General features: G+C 39.6%; 1 protein-coding gene across 2 annotated transcripts in view; it reads right to left on the reverse strand.

Annotated features, from left to right (window-relative positions):
- Positions 1-22,872, reverse strand: part of SNX21 (sorting nexin family member 21) — a 171,596-nt gene that overhangs the window by 54,940 nt on the left and 93,784 nt on the right. The window contains exon 1 of one of the 2 annotated variants that reach the window (XM_053689409.1): positions 19,799-19,842. The exons of the other annotated variant lie outside the window; for it this stretch is intronic. The gene's annotated coding sequence lies outside the window, so the exon portion shown is untranslated. Of the gene's footprint in view, positions 1-19,798; positions 19,843-22,872 lie in introns of those variants that run through there. 2 annotated transcript variants of the gene reach the window in all.

A 22,872-nucleotide genomic window follows, 5' to 3' on the forward strand; every position in this document is an offset into this window, starting at 1 on the left:
ACCAGATCCGGTCCCGGATCGGGGGCCAACATCTCATGCTGTCTTGGTAGCAGTGGCAGGTTTCTTGGCCTGCTTTCCTTTGTTCCAGCCTTGCATTGGTCTCCAGGCTGGCTTGGCTTGAGAAGTATTACCCTCTTGCTTAGAGGACGTAGCACTTGGGGCTGGTCCGTTTCTGCGAAAGGGACGAAAATTAGGTTTATTTTTGGCCTTGAAAGACCTATCCTGAGGAAGGGCGTGGCCCTTGCCCCCAGTGATATCAGAGATAATCTCTTTCAAGTCAGGGCCAAACAGCGTTTTCCCCTTGAAAGGAATGTTAAGCAATTTGTTCTTGGAAGACGCATCCGCTGACCAAGATTTTAACCAAAGCGCTCTGCGCGCCACAATAGCAAAACCAGAATTTTTCGCCGCTAACCTAGCCAATTGCAAAGTGGCGTCTAGGGTGAAAGAATTAGCCAATTTGAGAGCACGAATTCTGTCCATAATCTCCTCATAAGAAGAAGAATTATTATTGATCGCCTTTTCTAGCTCATCGAACCAGAAACACGCGGCTGTAGTGACAGGAACAATGCATGAAATTGGTTGTAGAAGGTAACCTTGCTGAACAAACATCTTTTTAAGCAAACCTTCTAATTTTTTATCCATAGGATCTTTGAAAGCACAACTATCTTCTATGGGTATAGTGGTGCGTTTGTTTAGAGTAGAAACCGCCCCCTCGACCTTGGGGACTGTCTGCCATAAGTCCTTTCTGGGGTCGACCATAGGAAACAATTTTTTAAATATGGGGGGAGGGACGAAAGGTATACCGGGCCTTTCCCATTCTTTATTTACAATGTCCGCCACCCGCTTGGGTATAGGAAAAGCTTCGGGGGGCCCCGGGACCTCTAGGAACTTGTCCATTTTACATAGTTTCTCTGGAATGACCAAATTCTCACAATCATCCAGAGTGGATAACACCTCCTTAAGCAGAGCGCGGAGATGTTCCAATTTAAATTTAAATGTAATCACATCAGGTTCAGCTTGTTGAGAAATTTTCCCTGAATCTGAAATTTCTCCCTCAGACAAAACCTCCCTGGCCCCCTCAGATTGGTGTAGGGGCCCTTCAGAACCAATATCATCAGCGTCCTCATGCTCTTCAGTATTTTCTAAAACAGAGCAGTCGCGCTTTCGCTGATAAGTGGGCATTTTGGCTAAAATGTTTTTGATAGAATTATCCATTACAGCCGTTAATTGTTGCATAGTAAGGAGTATTGGCGCGCTAGATGTACTAGGGGCCTCCTGTGTGGGCAAGACTGGTGTAGACGAAGGAGGGGATGATGCAGTACCATGCTTACTCCCCTCACTTGAGGAATCATCTTGGGCATCATTTTCTCTAAATTTTGTGTCACATAAATCACATCTATTTAAATGAGAAGGAACCTTGGCTTCCCCACATTCAGAACACAGTCTATCTGGTAGTTCAGACATGTTAAACAGGCAAAAACTTGATAACAAAGTACAAAAAACGTTTTAAAATAAATCGTTACTGTCACTTTAAATTTTAAACTGAACACACTTTATTACTGCAATTGCGAAAAAGTATGAAGGAATTGTTCAAAATTCACCAAAATTTCACCACAGTGTCTTAAAGCCTTAAAAGTATTGCACACCAAATTTGGAAGCTTTAACCCTTAAAATAACGGAACCGGAGCCGTTTTTATATTTAACCCCTTTACAGTCCCTGGTATCTGCTTTGCTGAGACCCAACCAAGCCCAAAGGGGAATACGATACCAAATGACGCCTTCAGAAAGTCTTTTCTATGTATCAGAGCTCCTCACACATGCATCTGCATGTCATGCTTCTCAAAAACAAGTGCGCAATACAGGCGCGAAAATGAGACTCTGCCTATGATTAGGGAAAGCCCCTAGAGAATAAGGTGTCCAATACAGTGCCTGCCGGTTATTTTACATAATTCCCAAGATTAAAATAATTCCTCAAGGCTATGGAGTATAAAATATAAATCGATTTAGCCCAGAAAATGTCTACAGTCTTAGAAAGCCCTTGTGAAGCCCTTTATTTCTTTCTGTAATAAAAATGGCTTACCGGATCCCATAGGGAAAATGACAGCTTCCAGCATTACATCGTCTTGTTAGAATGTGTCATACCTCAAGCAGCAAAAGTCTGCTCACTGTTCCCCCAACTGAAGTTAATTCCTCTCAACAGTCCTGTGTGGAACAGCCATCGATTTTAGTAACGGTTGCTAAAATCATTTTCCTCTTACAAACAGAAATCTTCATCTCTTTTCTGTTTCAGAGTAAATAGTACATACCAGCACTATTTTAAAATAACAAACTCTTGATTGAATAATAAAAACTACAGTTAAACACTAAAAAACTCTAAGCCATCTCCGTGGAGATGTTGCCTGTACAACGGCAAAGAGAATGACTGGGGAAGGCGGAGCCTAGGAGGGATCATGTGACCAGCTTTGCTGGGCTCTTTGCCATTTCCTGTTGGGGAAGAGAATATCCCACAAGTAAGGATGACGCCGTGGACCGGACACACCTATGTTGGAGAAAAATAAATTAATTCTTGAAATTTATATCCATGCTCCTATATATGATATATATAACAGGCTTGAGAGAATGGGAAACAGAGCGAAAATTTATTTAAAAAAAAAAAGAAAACCGATTCATAAAATGCTGCATGAAAGCTCTCTAAATGTTTTCTGGGAACACTGAATGAGCTAGGTGCGGAGCTTATAACGGCAATTTTGGCAGGAAATTTTTGGTGATATATACTTACTGTGTAAGACACCCATCCACATAAAAGCAGACGGCCAAACCAGTACTGAAACATATCAGCAGAGGTAATTGTACAAGAGTATATTATTGATCTATAAAGGGAGGCAGCAGATGAATCCCTGCGACCAATTTACTGAGAGCATTATGAATACATTTCCCATAGGTGAAAACATGGTATCATCAGGCAATACTCCCTTCATATCCCTCAGACAAACACTGTACTTAGAGAGGAACTAGGCTGCAATATGCTTAGAAGCACCTTTCACTGAAAAAAATCAAGCACATCATGCTTCACCACCTCCTAAGGAGGCAAAGTTTGTAAAACTGAGGTATAAGTGAGGTGGGAGGTGTATTTATAGGCATTTGAGGTTTGGGAAACTTTGCCCCCTCCTTGTAGGAATGTATATCCCATACATTGCATATCTTTACATGATTATATATAGGTATAGATATATACAGATATATATATATGAATATATATTTATAAATACTTAGAACATATTCTGCAATGTGCAAAACATTTGAATGTGAAATATTTACAGTAAATACGAAGTTAAAACATTTAATAAATATGAATATTGCATAAATATGCTTTTAGATGTTCCAACTACTTAACTGCAAAGGGCTCCAATGCACTTATATATATGTATTTATAAGTGTAGTTATGTCTGTAAATACATATACAGGTGAAACTCGAAAAATTAGAATATCGTGCAAAAGTTCATTTATTTCACTAATGCAACTTAAAAGGTGAAACTAATATATGAGATAGACTCATTACATGCAAAGCAAGCTAGTTCAAGCCGTGATTTGTCATAATTGTGATGATTATGGCTTACAGCTCATGAAAACCCCAAATCCACAATCTCAGAAAATTAGAATATTACATGCAATCAATAAAACAAGGATTGTACTTACCTGTAGAACAATATTGGACCTCTGAAAAGTATAAGCATGCATACTGTATGTACTCAGTATTTGGTTTGGGACCTTTTGCAGCAATTACTGCCTCAATGCGGCATGGCATGGAAGCTATCAGCCTGTGGCCCTGCTGAGGTGTTATGGAAGACCAGGATGCTTCAATAGTGGCCTTCAGCTCTTCTGCATTGTTCAGTCTCATGTCTCTCATCTTTCTCTTGGCAATGCCCCATAGATTCTCTATGGGGTTCAGGTCAGACGAGTTTGCAGGCCAATCAAGCACAGTAATCCCACGGTCATTGAACCAGGTTTTGGTGCTTTTGGCAGTGTGGGCAGGTGCCAAGTCCTGCTGGAAAATGAAGTCAGCATCCCCATAGAGCTCGTCTGCTGAAGGAAGCATGAAGTGCTCCAAAATCTCCTGGTAGACGGCTGCGTTGACCCTGGACTTAATGAAGCACAGTGGACCAACACCAGCAGATGACATGGCTTCCCAAATCAACACAGACTGTGGAAACTTCACACTGGACTTCAAGCATCTTGCAGTGTGTGCCTCTCCATTCTTCCTCCATACTCTGGGTCCTTGGTTTCCAAATGAGATGCAAAATTTGCTCTCATCAGAAAAGAGGACTTTGGACCGCTGAGCAACAGACGAGGTCTGTTTTTCTTTAGCCCAGGTAAGACGCTTCTGACGTTGTTTGTTGTTCAGCAGTGGCTTGACAAGAGGAATACGACATTTGAAGCCCATGTCCAGGATCCGTCTGTGTGTGGTGGCTCTTGTGAAAGTCCCCAACACTTTTGAATGGCTTTTTCCTGACAATCCTCTCCAGGCTGCGGTCATCCCTGCTGCTTGTGCACCTTTTTCTTCCAAACGTTTCCCTTCCACATGACTTTCTATTAATGTTCTTTGATACAGCACTTTGGGAACATCCAACCTCTTTTGAGACTTTCTCTCCTTATGGAGGGTGTCAATGATGGTTTTCTGCACAACTGTCAGGTCAGCAGTCTTTCCCATGATTGTGATTCCTACTGAACCAGACTGAGAGACCATTTAAAGGCTCAGGAACCCTTTGCAGGTGTTATGGCTTAATTAGCCGATTAGAGTGGGACACTTTGAGCCTAGAATATTGCACCTTTTCACAATATTCTAATTTTCTGAGATTGTGGATTTGGGGTTTTCATGAGCTGTAAGCCATAATCATCACAATTATGACAAATCACGACTTGAACTATCTCGCTTTGCATGTAATGAGTCTATCTCTATCTAATTTGTCACACACAAGAAAGCGCAAAAAATGCAGGTTTGGATGTTACAATATAAAATCTCTAAACCAATATTGGCATAAAACAAATTTAATGGTACAGTAGATCGACATATAAAATAAACAAATAAATTCACAAATGAAGACACCGGTGTGAGAAAAAAACGTTAAAAATGTTTCAAATGTATAAAAAAGGGGACTGTGTTATGGCATACTAATCGTCCTAATAGTTCGTTAACTTTATCTCTGTAGTGAGATTGTATTAAAATTTTGATGCGACTCTACCTAACCCACCAGAGTATAGCATATTCCTCTAGATTAGCTGTATATGTCAAGGCTGGAGATTAGTGATCATAGATGCGGTATTTTTTAAAAATATACAGTTTTTTTATTTTTCTTAATGCATATGTATTATGCGAATATGGAGGTGCTGAAGTAAAGTGCTTGTTTGATTTTGGTTATTTTCCGTATATATTCACTTAACGTGAATCGAAAGAGTTGAATTTAAGTGCTTATTCAGTACCTGCTTCTTCTTTGCCGGACAGCCAGCGTTGTTGTGGTCTCAGCATTCGTTTGAAAATTTTCTCTCCATGTCACCGATCACATGACTTTGTCACATCCAATCGGGGGAAAGGAACTCCTAAGGCTGTTGAAATGGTAGCTCCCCGATGTTCAATGTCTCTTATTTTGCACTTATTTGTGATACAAATGTAGCAATATCACTGTAAATGAAATTCTCAGTTTTTTCAGCACTAGAAAAGTATTATACTTCTTCCTTCTTTTGCGTTTTTTTCATCGTCTACGCGTTTTGGCTGTGAAGCCTTTGTCAAGATGCCTGATTTCATCCGAGTCCTGCTTTTTATTGCCCTCCTGCAATTAATTTCCTTTTTCAATATACGGAAAATAACCAAAATCAAACAAGCACTTTAATTCAGCACCTCCATATTCGCATAATACATACCTTTTTGTAACACGATTAATGGTTATAAGGCCATTTCCAAACAATCATTCTACAGTGAGAAAGATTTATTCACAATTGGAAAACATTCAAGACAGTTGCCAATCTTCCCAGGAGTGGACATCCCAGCAAATTCACACCAAGGTCAGACCGTGCAATGTTCAGAGAAATTGCAAAATAAACAAGAGTTACATCTCTAATAATCCAGTGACATGCCCTCATTTGAGGCAGGTGAGGCACTGCCGCGCCTGTTAAATGAAGGAAAAGTTTTTAATAATTATTTTATTAAAAAATAAAAAGTGTTATGACTTCAGATGCAAGTTTTGCATAAAGCTACACACCCCCAACTCCCAAGTGATCCATGTTGCGCAATGAAGGAGAGGCAGTGAGCCATACAGCTGCCCTCCATTGCGCAACATGGATGGCTTGCTAGCCTAATGTATGAGCCACAAGCTAGGGCCACCCAGTGGTACTGCTTAAGCTGCTCACGGGCCAGCCCATACGCTCCCTACAGAGGCTGTTTTCCAAGCAGCCTCGAGAGCCAATCAGGTCTGCTCAGTCTCATCACATAACTTACTATATGACTCACTCTTCCTGTGGAGCCTGGAAGAGGCGTGTGTTGCTGCTGGCGCAGGAAGAGTAAGAAGATTGCAGTGGAGTCAGGTATGCACTGTGACAGACTGTCAGTGTGACCTGTGATGGACGGTCGGTTGGTGTGAAGTTGTGACACTGTGCTCAGTGTCTCAAGAAGACTAGCTGAGCTGCTGAGAAGAAGGACCTGCTCGGAGGTTAGTTATGGTAAGTACTACTTGTAATAATTTTATTTTTTACCCCCTATTCATGAGCCGGACAGGGAAGGCTTCATATCATCAGTGAAAGTGTCAGACAGAAGACAGCCCCGCGCAGAGATCCTCTGACTGTCATGCAGGGGATTAACCTAGTGGAAGATCTAGGTGCAGCAGTCTAATTCTGTCTGCTAATATTTGAATTCCCACCCAGCACTTATTGTTAACTATGAAAACCTCTTGTTTCTAATAAGCCTAAGGATCAGTGATGTCACAGTAGCCATGTGGTCGCAGCAGTCATAACATCACAGGTCCTTTAGCTGGATGGGAGCTAGACTCCACCATCTCAGTGCTCAACTGGAAATAGGAATAAACCCTCTTTCCTATACTGGTAAATGTCTGTATATACTGTGCTGAAGAAGGTGTGTGCATATGTTTATATACTTATGAGGTAGCAGGAACTGGTGTGTGAGAGACAGAGGGAAGCTCTATAATATATATATCTGTATATAAGAAACTGGGGGGTTGTGTGTGTGTGACAGAAGGAACCTTTTTATATATATATATATATATATATATATATAAATATATACACACATACATACACACACACACACGCACATTTATTTAAGGAACTGGGGAGGGGGCTGTGTATGTGTGTGACAGAGGTAACATATATATATATATATATATATATATATATATATATATATATATATATATATTTATATTAATATAGAGAGGTTCCCTTTGTCACACACTCAGCCCCCTCCCCAGTTCCTTATATACAGATATATATATATATATATATATATATATCTGTATATAAGGAACTGGGGAGGGGGCTGAGTGTGTGACAAAGGGAACCTCTCTATATTAATATAAATATATATATATATATATATATATATACTGTATATTTGTTTTTAAGGAACTGGGGAGGGTGTGTTTGAGGCAGAGTGAACCTCTATATAATATTATTTATCTGTATTTAAGGTACTGGAGAAAGATCTCTGGTTGAGACAGAGGATACCTCTATAATATTTTATATTTGTATATAAGGTATGGGGAGGGGCTGTTTGCGTGACAGAGGGAACCACTCCATAATATTATATATCAGTATTTAGGGAACTGGGGAGGGGGTGTTTGAGAGACAGAAATAACCTCTCTATAATATATATATGTAAATAAGGAACTGGGGAGGGGGCTGTGTGTGTGGGGCTGATGTTAATCTCCCTATAATATTTTATATCTGTATATAATGTACTAGGGAAAGGGTTGTCTGTGAGGCAGAAGTAACCTATAATATCTCTATTTTCTCTATTAGGATATAAGGAACTGGGGAGGAGCTGTGTGTGTGTAAGGCAGAGTGAACATCTCAATTATATTATGTAATTGTATATAAAGGTACTGGAGAGGGGGCTGTAAGGCAGAGGGAGCCTCTATGTTGTGTTAAATGTTTACATATAAGGTGCTGACGGGCATTGTGTTTAAGACATATGAAACCTGAAAGTGTCTGTATATAAGTCATTGAGGATGAGGTGTGTAGGTGAGACAGATACAGGGGATGTAGAAGACGGGCGACAATGGTTATAAAAAATACATTAATAAATACATAAAGCTTAAATAAAATGTTTTATATTTCCTGGCACCAATGTCTCCTACACCCCGTACAGTAAATCACCCTTTAGTTTAAGTTCTGCTGTGTAGTGCAGTATAGTGCAAAAACATAAATTATGCTTACCTGATAATTTAATTTCCATCTGTATGAGGAGAGCCCACGGCATCATTCCTTACTGTTGGGAAATACTAAACCTGGCCACCAGGAGGCGGCAAAGACACCCCAGCCCAAGGCTTAAATACTCCCCCCCACACACACACACACACTTCCCTCATATCCCAATCATTCTGCCATGGGAACAAGGAACAGTAAGAGAAATATCAGGGTATAAATGGTGCCGGGAAAAGAAAAACAAATTTTGGTCCGCCCATTGGAGTATACGGGCGGGGGCCATGGACTCTCCTCATACAGAAGGAAATGAAATGATCAGGTAAGCATAATTTATGTTTTCCTTCTTAATATGAGGAGAGTCCACAACATCATTCCTTACTGTTGGGAAAACTATACCCAAGCTCTAGAGGACACTGAATGATAACGGGAGGGGTAAAAGAAATGCATACCCTAATCTGAGGGCACCACAGCCTGCAAAATCTTTCTCCCATAAGCTGCTTCCGCCGAAGCAAAAACGTCAAATTTGTAGAACTTTGAAAAAGTATGTATGTAAGGAGGACTAGGTAGCCACCATACAAATCTGATCCATAGAGGCCTCGTTCTTAAAGGCCCAAGAGGAAGCTACCGCTCTAGTGGAATGAGCCGTAATCCAGTCTAAGGGAAGGTCTAAGTACCGCTGACTCGTAAGCTATGCGTATAACACTCCTTAACCAAAAAGATAAGGAAGTCGAAGAGGCCTTCAGACCCTTACGCTTCCCAGAGTAGATAAACAAGGAAGAAGTTTATCTAAAATCCTTAGTATCTTGAAGATAAAACTTCAAAGCTGGAACCACATCCAGATTTTGAAGCAAATGTTCCTTCAAAGAAAAAGGTTTAGGACATAAAGGAAGGAACCACAACCTCCTGATGATTGATGTTACGATCAGACACCACCTTAGGAAGAAAACCCAAGCGGTGTGTAAAACAGCCTTATCAGTGTGTAACACCAGTTAAGGAGACTCACATTGCAAGGCAGCCATTTCAGAAACTCTGCGTGCAGACGCAATAGCCAATAGAAAAATAACCTTCTAGGACAACAATCTGATGTCAACCGAATGCATAGGCTCACACGGAGCCCGTTGCAAAAAATTTAGAACAAGATTCAAATTCCAAGGTGGAGCGTTAGCTCTAAACACAGGTCTGATCCTGATCAGAGCCTTAATGAAGGATTGCCCGTCAGGGAGCGCCGCAAGAATCCTGGCAGCCTTGACCTTATGCCAGGTGAAACCACGCTCTTCACACCAGAATAAGTTCTCCACACCTTATGATAGATGCCGCGAGTAACAGGCTTACAAACCTGAATAAGAGTGTCAATAACCCTCTCAGAAAAACCTTTTGGCTAAGACTAAGCGTTCAATCTCTACGCATTCAACCTCAGAGAATCTAGATTTTGACGAACAAAACGACCCTGTTACAGCAGATCCCTGCGACAAGGTAACTTCCACGGAAGAGATGAGGACATCCCCACCACATCTGCAAACCACATCCTTCACAGCAACGATGAAGCAATCAGTATCACTGATGCCTTGCCCTGCTTGATGCGGGCCACTACACGAGGGAGAAATGGTAACAGTGAAAAAAATGTAAATTAGATTGAACCTCCAAGGCATTGCTAATGCATCTGTTAGCTCTGCCTGAGGATCCCTGGACTGCGACCCATATCTGGGCAGCTTGGAATTGAACTGGGACGCCATGAGATATCTCCGGTGTCCCCCATCTGTTGCAAATCTCTGCAAACACCTCGGGATGGAGAGACCATTCTCTGGATAAAAAGGATTGTCTGCTGAGGAAATCCGCTTCCCAGTTGCCACACACAGAATGTGGATAGCTGAATCTGAGATACTTCCCTCATTGCTAGGGTGCTCCTCGTACCCCCCTGATGGTTGATGTAAGCCACCAAGGTTATGTTGTCTGATTGGTATCTGATAAACTGGGACGTACCCAGAAGAGGACAAGCCTTCAGAGCATTGAAGATTGCTCGAAGTTCCAGAATGTTGATCGGGAGGAGGGATTCCTCTCGAGTCCACAGGCCATGTGCCTTCCAGGCACCCCAAACAGCTCCCCATCCTGATAGACTTGCGTCTGTAGTCACAATCTCCCAGGATGGTCTCATGAAGGATGTCCCTTGGGACAGGTGATCTGGACAGAGCCACCAGGAGAGCGATTCTCTCGACCGGTTGTCCAGAGACATCTGTTGAGACAGATCCGAATGATCGCCGTTCCACTGCCTCAGCATGCACAGTTGAAGAGGTCTGAGATGGAATCTGGCAAAAGGAATGATTTCCATGCTGCACACCATGAGACCAATCACCTCCATACACCGATGCACAGAGGGCCTTAAGGAGGTCTGGTCTGGAGGGCAAGACAAGCGGAAGTTAGCTTGTAACATCTCTGGTCTGTAAGAAATATCCTCATGGACATGGAGTCTATTATAGTACCCAGGAATTCCACCCTGGTACTGGGAATAAGAGCTAGAACTGTTTTCTATGTTTATCTTCCATCCATGAGATCGAAGAAGAGATAGAAGGGCTTTCCAATGGTCCTCTGCCAGATGACAAGATGGTGCTTGAACCAGAATATCATCCAAATATGGCGTATTGCTATACCTCTGGTTCTGGCCACTGCAAGCAGAGCCCCTAGAAACTTCGTAAAAACTCTTGTAGCAGTAGCTAGACCAAACGGAAGTGCAATAAACTGGAAGTGCTGGTCCAGGAATGCAAATCTTAGAAACTTGAAGTGTTCCTTGTGTATTGGAACGTGAAGGTAAGCATCCTTCAGATCTATCATGGTACAACCCTGTCCTCGTAGACCTTATCTAATTTAGGAATCAAAGGTTCATCATGCAATTTGGGCTCTGGAACTTCTAACGTAGCCAAAACTTCTTTCAACAGAAAGCGTAAATGCTCAATCCTAAATCTGGTTCTTCCACAGCTGGAGGCCTAGAGGCAGCAGATTCCGACCCAGAAAGAGCACCCTCTGAAGTATCAGAGGCACTTTCATCATCGGATAATCTTGTATCAGATAAATCCAATATGCTAGTAGATGACCCTTGGGAAGGATAGCAATATTTAACCTTTTGTTTGCGCTTAGCAGGGCGAGGTAAAGCACTAAAGGCAGCAGACACTGCCATTTGTAATTGCTCAGCAAAGTCTGGTGGTAAAAGGGCCCCTCCAGATGGAGGATTAAGAGTGCTATGGGAAGCTGCACGTGTAATAGGAGATGACTGTAGGGTGCACACCTCATGGGACAGAGACTCCTCAGAGGTGGACGGCTCAGTGGTATCAAACATTTTAACTTTCTTTGACATGATTACTTTATCAAGGCATGTGGAACATAATTGAGCAGGCGGGTATACCGCGGCCTCCTCACAATATAGACAGGTATTAGATTTAGGTAAAGAGTGCGTACCCTCTAACGCATCAGAATCCTCCATAGCTTGCGCTTATAAAGCAGACTATAGATAATAAGATAAAACGGCACCTTCATACCCCAATGGCAGGGGCACTCGCCACCTCCTATGACCCAGGCCAAACAGAGAATCCGCTTCTCCGGAAAGAAAGAAATCAGTGTAACCACACCCGGTCACATGGTGCGCAATGCAGGACCGCCCCTGCTATAGGAAAAAAAGTGTGCCAAGCCTTTCAGGCTGCGCAGCTTCCAAAGTCTAAAGTAAAACCTGTATGTTCCAACATCTGCCTGAGCCACATCTCACACATGTCGAAGCATAATAAAATAAAATTATGTGATTAATCCCCTCTGTTCAATAATCGCCCTCCAGAGATATTAACCCTTGATTCCAAACAGATAAAAGGAGCCACACTGTGACCCTGTCTTCTTGCGTTATCATATGTGTAAAAAAATTAAACAATCTTACCGGAATCTATTCCGTGGAACAGAAACACAGCCTCTCAAGTTTGACAGTCTTGTAGCATCGATCCTGACATGGACTTGAGTGATGGAAGCAGGCAGTGAAACTCGTCAACACTGATTGCTTAGGAGCTGTTAATAAGAGTCTGGATGGGTTTGCAGAAAGACTCTCCCTGCATCTCCAGACTAACATTTGTCAATGCTCTCACTGAGGGGCTGACAAGACTACTTAAAACTCCTGTCCCATTTCAAAGGGTAGATACCTCTCATTAGGAACTACTCTGAATCTTCTGACACTTATCTGCCAACCTCCTGTGACGAAAGTCAAAGAATGAATGGGATATGAGGGAAGTAGGGGGAGTATTTAAGCCTTTGGCTGGGGTGTCTTTGCCTCCTCCTGGTGGCCAGGTTCAGTATTTTCCAACAGTAAGGAATGATGCCGTGGACTCTCCTCATACAGAAGGAAAGGAAATTATCAGGTAAGCATAATTTATGTTTTTGCACTATACTGCACTACACAGCAGAACTATAACTAAAGGGTGATGTACTGTACGGGGTGTAGGAGACATTGGTGCCAGGAAATATAAAACATTTTATTTAAGCTTTATGTAATTATTAAGTTTAAATATTTTTATAACCATTGTCACCCGTCTTCTACGTTCCCTGTATCTGTCTCACCTACACACCTCATCCTCAATGACTTATATACAGACACTTTCAGGTTTCATATGTCTTAAACACAATGCCCGTCAGCACCTTATATGTAAACATTTAACACAACATAGAGGCTCCCTCTGCCTTACACACAGCCCCCTCTCCAGTAACTTATATACAGTTACATAATATTATAGAGATGTTCACATAGACTACCCTTTCAAAGTACCTTATATACGGATATTTAATATTATAGAGAGGTTCACTCTGCCTTACACACACACACGGCTCCTCCCCAGTTCCTTATATCCTAATATATAATATTATAGAGATATTATAGGTTACTTCTGCCTCACAGACAACCCTTTCCCTAGTAAATTATATACAGATATAAAATATTATAGGGAGATTAACATCAGCCTCACACACACAGCCCCCTCCCCAGTTCCTTATATACATATATATATATATATATATATATATATATATATATTATAGAGAGGTTATTTCTGTCTCACAAACACCCCCTCCCCAGTTCCCTAAATACTGATATATAATATTATGGAGTAGTTCCCTCTGTCACGCAAACAGCCCCTCCCCATACCTTATATACAAATATAAAATATTATAGAGGTATCCTCTGTCTCACACAGAGATCTTTCTCCAGTACCTTAAATACAGATAAATAATATTATATAGAGGTTTACTCTGACACACACACACACACCCTCCCCAGTTCCTTAAAAACAAATATACAGTATATATTTATATTAATATAGAGAGGTTCCCTCTGTCACACAAACTAACAATAAAGCCTGATATGCTGCAGAGATGGCATTGGTGGCAATGGGGAAAATAAATAATAAATGGTTAGTTATGTTTTTTCCACCCATTGCAGTGTAGTATAAATTTGTATATGGGCAGCAAGATCATTTTTTTTAGAGATTTGTCACCAATGTACTGCCTCACCAGCCTCTGACCTCACCGCACGTCACTGTTATACTCTGAAGTCCTCAGGTAGCATGTTAAATGTTAAAGTTCATGACAGTATAATTAGAAAACGACTGAACAAGTATTATTTGTATGGAAGGGCTGCTAGCAGAAAGCCTCTTCTCTCTAAAAAGAACATGGCAGCACGGCTTATGTTGCATCTGAACAAACCACAAGACTTCTTGAACAATGTGCTTTGGACAGACAAGACCAAAGTGGAGATGCTTGGCCATAATGCACAGTGCCACGTTTGGTGAAAACCAAACACAGGATATCAGCACAAAGACCTCATACCAACTGTCAAGCATGGTGGTGGAGGGGTGATGATTTGGGCTTGTTTTGCAGCCACAGGACCTAGGCACTTTTCAGTCATTGAGTCAACCATTAACTCCTTTATATACCAAAAGTATTATAGAGTCAAATGTGAAGCCATCTGTCCGACAGCTTAAGCTTGGCCAGAATTTTGTCATGCAACAGTACAATGAAGCACACTAGCAAATCTACAACAGACAGAATGGCTGAAAAAGAAAAGAATCATGTTGTTGCTATGGCCCAGTCAAAGTCCAGACCTCACCCCGAATGAAATGCTGTGGTGGGACCTTAAGAGAGCTGTAAATAAACGAATGCCCACAAACCTCAATGAACTGAAGCAACATTGTAAAGAAGAGCCAAAATTGCTCCACAATGATGTGAGAGACTTATATAAAGTCATACAGAAAATGATTACTTCAAGTTATTGCTGTTAAAGGTGGTTCTACAAGCTATTACATCATAAGGTGTACTTAGTTTTTCACACATGGCTTCTCCATTTTGGCTTTATTTTTGTTAAATAAATCATGACACAGTGTAATATGTCATGTGTTGTTATTCATCTGAGGTTGTATTTACCTAATTTTAAGACCTTCTAAGGACCAGATAACTTTTGTTATGTCCTGATACTTAAAGGGCCATGATACCCACGTTTTCTTTCATGATTTATAAAGAGAATGCATTTTTAAACATCTTTCTAATTTACTTCTATTATCTAATTTGTTTTATTCTCTTGATATTCTTTGCTGAAAAGCATATCTAGATATGCTCAGTAGCTGCTGATTGGTTGCTGCACATAGAAGCCTCATGTGCATTGCTTTTTCTTCAAATAAGGATATCTAAAAAATGAAGCAAAATAAATAATAGAAGTAAATTGTAATGTTGTTTAAATTTGTATGTTCTATCTGAATCATGAAAGAAAGATTTTGGGTTTAGTGGCCCTTTAAAACCATAGAATTCCAAGAGGATGTACTTTCCTTTTCACGTGTGTGTGTATATATATATATATATATATATACACACATACATACATACACACACACACATCTTTAGACATGTATTTGTATGTATCTTAATGTTAAATCCATTTGCCTGCATTTTTTTCTAACACCTGAGATCTAATATATTTGATCCTTTATAACTTTTGTGTGCAATATTTTTTTATTAGATAATGTTATTATGAGTGTAACTACACTTTGTAATGTATTTTTAATGTGTTTTGTGCAACTTTTTTGTTTTGCAAAACTGTTAACCAGAGCTCTGAAGCTGTGGTAATCATTCTAGCGTAAATAGAGATCGCGTTTACTTTCAACTAGTAATACCAGCAATAAGCACGATGAGCAAAACATGCGCAATAAAACCCTTAACGCTCCTGCGCAAATATTTGCGCTCCACTTGTAATCTAGCTCATAGTGTTTTGGGTAAAGTCAATTCCCAATCAACAAGTGTGGTAGTTTATCTGACTTCCAGAATCTTTGGATTAGCTGTCTAGCAGTGTTTATTAAAGTGAAGGTAAAGTTTAGTCACTTATAATGTATCAATACAATCTTTAGTCATACCATAAGTTGATCGCTAACTTTATTTTTTAAATCTGTTATTATTTTTCTTCTTTTTATAGCTTTATATTTACCTACTGTTTAGACGATAACTCCTCCTAACCTCTATTTCCTGATGTTATCGTCCTGTGACGTATAGAGCGGTCCCACCCGCTCTATACGTAATCTCAGAAGCACGTTCGCGACGAACTGTGTAAAATGCGCATGCGCAAATCTGATACTGGGATGGGATAGACGGCAAAACCATTCTCCAATGCGCAAACGGGAACACGCGTGTACTCAGACGTGGAGAATTAGATTGTCGCGCATGCGCATATAATCCAGAAGGCAGATGACGTGGGGTCACGGCCGCCTAACGGCCAGATTTTCAACTGGCTAATTGAAAAACGTGACCTAGACATAAAAAAAAACAAAAAACAAATGGGTTGAATTGGTGGACCGGCAAAAATGGAAATAAAATTGGGATTTCTGGATTTTGAATACAAATGTAAAAAAAAATCATGAATGAAACTCCTATTGTTTTTTAACAAAGAATTTGATTCGGGATCACTGTCAAGGTAACTTTACCTTCACTTTAAGATTTGAAGAAGGCTTTCATGATAACCCAGAGGTTTGGTTTATGCAGTAAATTTTAGGAGTAGGTTGTATTGATAGACCCATTATTTTATTCATTTTTCAATCTCTTAGCCCTAATAGGGGTGTAATTTGGGACACCACCACAAGATATGTAGCAAAGTACCCTCTTCTGCAGGCTCCTAAATTTTAAACAGGTTTGTCAACACTTGATAGAAGTAAATTGGAAAGTTGTTTAAAATTGCATGTTCTATCTGAATCATTGAAGTTTAATTTTACCTTTACTGTCCCTTTAAAGGGACATGAAAACTACCTTTTTTTTCCTTTTTGTGATTCAGACAGTGAATACTATTTTAAACAACTTTCCAATTTACTTCTATTATCTAATCTGCTTTATTCTCTTGGTATTTGATGAAACATCAATGCACATGGGTGAGCCAATAATATGAGGCATATATGTTCTGCCACCAATCAGCAGCTCTGAGCCTATCTAGATATGCTTTTCAACAAAGGATACCAAGAGAACTAAACAAATTAGATAATAGAAGTAAATTAGAAAGTTGTTTAAAGGAATACAAAAGTCAAAATTAAACTTGCAGGAATCTGTGCATGTAATTTTAAGACACTTAAAGTGAAGGTAAACTGATGAATGAAAGCCCGGTTTTTAAAAATACTATTAAAAACAGGGGCACTTTCATTCATCAAAGTTTAGAAAGCAGCCGTTTTGTTTAAAAACTTACCTTTGTTCTTTTCACAGCTGGAGCAGCTTCCCCTACACGGAGATCCTCTCTTCACGTGTCAGCAATCACTAATCTTGCTTTCTCCAATCATGGCTTTCCCCCCCAAGGGGAGTCATTCTCTGAGGCCATGCCAGGATTGGAGAAAGTCGCATTAGTATTTGCTGACGTGTGAAGAGAGGATCTCTGTGTGTTGGAAGCTGCTCCGGGTGTGAAAAGAAGAAAGGTAAGTTTTTCATTAAAACGGCTGCTTTCTAAACTTTGATGAAAGAAAGTGCCCGTTTTTAATAGTATTTTTAAAAACCGGGCTTTCATTCATCAAAGTTTACATTCACTTTAAAGGGACATGAAACCCAATTTTTTTTCTTTCATGGTTTAGATAGAGCATGCCATTTAAAACAACTTTCTAATTTACTTCTATTATCTAATTTGCTTCATTTTCTTTATATCATTTGTTGAAAAGCATATCTAGATAGGCTCAGTAGCTGCTGATGGGTTGCTGCACATAGATGCCTTGTGTGATTGGCTCACCCTTGTGCATTGCTATTTCTTCAACAAAGGATATTATTATTATTATTCTTTATTTATAAAGTGCCAACAGATTCCGCAGCGCTGCCCATGGGTACAAGGATAACAGTACAGTGGAGAAACAATACGATAAGACACAAAATTTTACAGACAAATACAGGGGAAATTGAGGGCCCTGTTCCCATGGGAACTTACAATCTAGATGGGTAGGAGGATTGGAAACAGGAGGTGGGGACTGCAGAGGTGAGAATGATATTAGTTAGGAGATAGAGGGCAACTGTTAGTTAATTGGTTAGTTTGATAATAAGTTGGGTGATAAGCTTCCCTGAACAGAAAGGTCTTTAGGGAAATCTAAAGAATTAAGCAAAAGTAGATTATAGAAGTCAATTGGAATGTTGTTTAAAATGTTATTCTCTATTTGAATCATGAAAGAAAAAAATTGGGTTTAGTGTCCCTTTAAATTCACTTCTATTATCAAATGTGATTTGTTCTTTAGTTATCACTTGTTGAAAAACAATACCCACATATATCTTACGCTAATGGGAGCTAGCTGCTGATTGGTTCCTGTGTTCTATTGAGAACTCCAATTCATCAAAAACTCCAATCTGATGTCACTTCTGGTGATTCCATACATCTGATTGTGGTTCGACTCTCACTGAGTGACCGGATTCACAACCAATCAAATGGGAACTGTGATCGCCTATCTTCACTATCTATTTTGCCTCCGCTTGGGGGGTTCAAGGGGGACAAAGCCCCAATTGTAAACCACATTTCCAAAGGTTTACTTGGGGTGTATGCCCCCACAAAACAGAAAGTGAAAATAGAAGAGTCACCGGAAGTGACATCAGATTGGACTTTGAGGAATTGGAGTTCTCAACAGAACACCTGCACACATTTGTTTCTTTTGATTGGCTAACTATGCTGCCAGTAGTGCAATGATGTTCCTTCAGCAAAGGACAAGTTAATGAAGCACATTTGATAATAGAAGTAAATTGTGGTTTCCTTTCCCTTTAAAATTGTATTCTCTCTCAGTCATGAAAGAAAAAAAAATAGGTTTCATGTCCCTTTAAAGGGACACTCAATCAAAATTAAACTTTCATTATTCAGATAGAGCATGCTATTTTAAACAACTTTCCAAATTACTTCATTTAACAAAATGTGCACAGTCTTTTTATATTTAAAATTTTTGAGTCACCAGCTCCTACTGAGCATGTGCAAGAATAAGTGTGTATGCATTTGTGAATGGCTGATGGCTGTCACATGGTACGTGTATGCATTTGTGATTGGCTGATGGCTGTCACATGGTACGTGTATGCATTTGTGATTGGCTGATGGCTGTCACATGGTACAGGGGGAGTGGAAAAAGACATAACTTTTAAAATTGTCAAAAAAAAATCTACTACTCATTTGAAGTTCAGACTAAGTGCTATTGTATTGTCTTGTTATCTTGCATTTGTTGATTATGCAAATATACTGTGTTGACTGTCCCTTTAATTTAACACAAACCAGAACGTTCAAAAACAGATTTTAACTGGCTGTCCACTGTCACAATTGCCTTCTTACATTGCATCTATTAATTTAATATATTATTATAAGGCAGTTGCTGGTAGACCCACTTTGCTTCCGATCATATTTGGTTTGAAATAAAGAAAACATTGTACTGTATTGAACTTCAGTAGCACCTTGAAAATTATCAACAGGCTGATTGCGTCTATCAGAATATAAACCCACAAGAACATATAAACTTGCCTACTGGGAAAGCAACAGCCCATAACTATTAGATGGCCGAATGAGAAGTACTAGTTTCGTTGTTTAAAAAAAAAAAAAAAAAAAGATTTTTTTTTTTTTAATTATGACAACGCGTACAATTATGTAACGCGACGTACATTTATTATATTAATGTAATAGCCAGATATTACGTAACAGCAGCCATCCATGTATTCAGTGCTGTTGTCTCTCTTAAATTAAAAATAAAATAGACGCAGCTCCAGACTGCACGTAGTGTATTTCATATATAATTCGAAACTAGTTACAATTCCAAAGTAAAGTGCTGACGCGTAAGAACACACGACATATGCACACCATAAAATCCCTCCCACCGACCACCTCACTCACTGTACGACCCGCGGGTTTTCGACTCCTGCAGTCCCCGCCCAAAGGCAAGCGGGACTCGAGAGGGAAAGGCGGATCCTATGAGATCTGATACAGGGCAATCACATACTCTGTAATTAATTACCATTACAGTTGCTAGCAAACGCTGCCCGCCCACGTTACCTAAATACGTGGTATTATTTTCAATCATGAAATAAATGCTTATCCCGCAGTGCACTAACTGTAACAAACATGTTTTTACTTTAGCGTTGTTTGTGGTCGGGGGGTTCGTACGAGTTAGCTTAATAGTTTCCCCCTCTTTCCATATCATTTAGTACGTTTAACACACACATTTGTAAAATAACACCCCCAAAAACTGCCGCTAGCCCTCTGGCTACGGTTGTTCAGGTATCACCAACATGCCAAAAAAATAACATGGATTATAAAGTAAAGTTGTGTCATTCAACACAGCCTTTGATCATCTATCCTAAAGTGCATGACTAAGATATTAGCAATTCATATATTTAACCGAGTGGACTTATAACTTTCAAATATCTATCTAATCTATATATTATCTTTGTAATTGGTGAATTATTAAGATGTTAGGTTATATATTTCACTAAGTAGACTAGTAAATATTAGATATGGTTGAAGTGTGGTACAAGTTAGGGACTTAAAAAACTAATCCCCACTGGGTATGGAAAATATTAGCTTCTTTAGGTTTATTGCCATTATTTTAACTCCTTCCTAATTTCATGCTGTACTTCCCTATTTAGGAATATGGCTAAGTCTATGTTTGACTGCCCACTTAAAATGTCTATAAATACTCAAGAAGCAGCTGCTACCATCTGTCACCTCCTCCCATGATAATTTTACCCCCCTGTTGTGCATTATGTGCCAGACATCTTCACATAACAGTGGCTATCTTGGCTTGAACCAGCACCAGATTTGCCTTGAGATTTTACCATTCAAATTATGACTTAAACCACGACTGCCGTAAAAATACCAGAACAAATAGGTTTATGGTTTAACAGTGGAATATAAAAGTGGTATCCAAATGGATATTTTAAAATGAGAGATTAGTCTGTGATGGCACAATTGACTGAATAAGGACAAGAGCAGATTACCTTATCTATCTATCTATCTATCTATCTATCTATCTATCTATCTATCTATCTATCTATCTATCTATCTATCTATCTATCATTTTACACCTGTGTCAATGTTATTCACTTTTATTACAATACAATGTGTATATACTGAAATGGAGATCACAGTCCTATGTCATTGTTCAGTGACTATTAAAGGGACAGTCTAGTCAAAATTAAACTTTCATGATTCATATAGGGCATGCAATTTTAAAAAAAAATCCAATTTACTTTAATCATAAAATTTGCTTTGTTCTCTTGGTATTCTTTGCTGCAAGCTAAACATAGGTAGACAAACTGATTTCTAAACGGTTAGAAACTGCCTCCTATCTCAGTGCATTTGACAGTTTTCACAGTTAGATAGAGCTCGTACATGTGCCATATAGATAACATTGTGCTAACTCCCGTGGACTTATTTAAGAGACAGCACCGATCAGCTAAAATGCATGTCTGTCAAAGGACTGAGATAAGAGGGCAGTCTGCAGAGGCTTAGATACAAGGTAATCACACAGGTAAAAAGTGCATTAATATAACCGTGTTGGTTATGCAAAACTGGGGAACAAACAAGGGACAAAGGGATTATCCATCTTTTTAAACAATAACAATTCTGGAGTAGACTGTCCCTTTAAGGGTTTTGAGATCTGAGATAGGCCAAAATGTACCTTCCTTTTTTGATACTAAAAAGAGATTGTAATAAAAATCCCATTATTTCTACATCTCTCAGGCTTATAAGAGGCCACTTGCATACACACACATCAATCTCTAGTAAAAGCAGGCACTGCAAGGGAATTATTGGGGTTTGTCGCACAGACATTGACAGCAGTGTATGATGGATTGCAATAAACATGGGAAATATTTGTGCCAAGAAAGTTGCTGTCATATAAAATAAGTAAATATGCATTCATATTATGTTGCCTGTGAAAAGTAAAAAAGATATTTAGTATGGTGGTGTTCTTAGCATTATGTTTTGGATTAAAACATCATGGGAGGCGGGCGCAGGGTGATATTCCATTCACATTTGACAATTTGGCCACCAATCAATTTTAATCTGGCTCATAAGGTGTTAATGGCTTAGCACATTTATTGTGTTACATCTCCATAGAGTTGCATGAGAGGAGTTAATATTTTAAATGCTAAAAACTTATGCAGGAGACTACTAGCAATTCATATTGGAGCCTTCTATAACGTGTTCAGTAAATATAATGTAGCCTCTACAAGAACTGTAGTTTGAGCATAGCAGTATCAATGCATTGGATTTCTGCACACAGTGCTGACCTGTTTGACAGATGTCACTAGCTGTCACCACTTGCCATACAGGAAGTGCTGGTGACACTGTGTCCAGTTGATACCATGAGAATTTGTCAGGTGTAAGAGATCAGAACATGAGAGGTGCCGCTGGCAACACTATAAGCATCCCACAGAGCAGAAGGAGGGTGCACACCTTAAGCATGAGAATGGAAGAGGCAGGCATGTTCCCCAATGCCAGGAAGCTACTGATCTATAAAGGGCTTATAAATGTGTTATTCTATATAAACACTACATTATGTACACTAGTCAAAAGAAAGTGGATTTTATAACTACATTAATGTAATATGCATTTACAACTGTTTATGATACTGTACTCTTATGCTGTCTAAACATTAAAATGTTGAGATTGATAATATAAACTTTAATTATGTGTAGTAAATAACTTCTTAATGTTAAAACTACTAGATATGTGTATTCTGAGCCACGAAGACAGACGCTCAGGTCCCGTGCAGCCTGTGAACGCCACCGGAAGTTCAGGGGAAGAACAAAGGTGTGAAGCCCAGGGGGTGCACGCCGAAATTGCGGCCGGTTCCGCCGCAAGAAAAGAATCCAGGAAAAAAAGAAAAAATCAGCTGCACACTGCGGTATTAAGAAAACAAAAAAAACAAATTTTTATTGGTATGCCTTAAAAACAAGGTACAC

This window comes from Bombina bombina, chromosome 1 (assembly GCF_027579735.1).
Source record: "Bombina bombina isolate aBomBom1 chromosome 1, aBomBom1.pri, whole genome shotgun sequence".
In the NCBI taxonomy this organism is placed as follows: domain Eukaryota; kingdom Metazoa; phylum Chordata; class Amphibia; order Anura; family Bombinatoridae; genus Bombina; species Bombina bombina.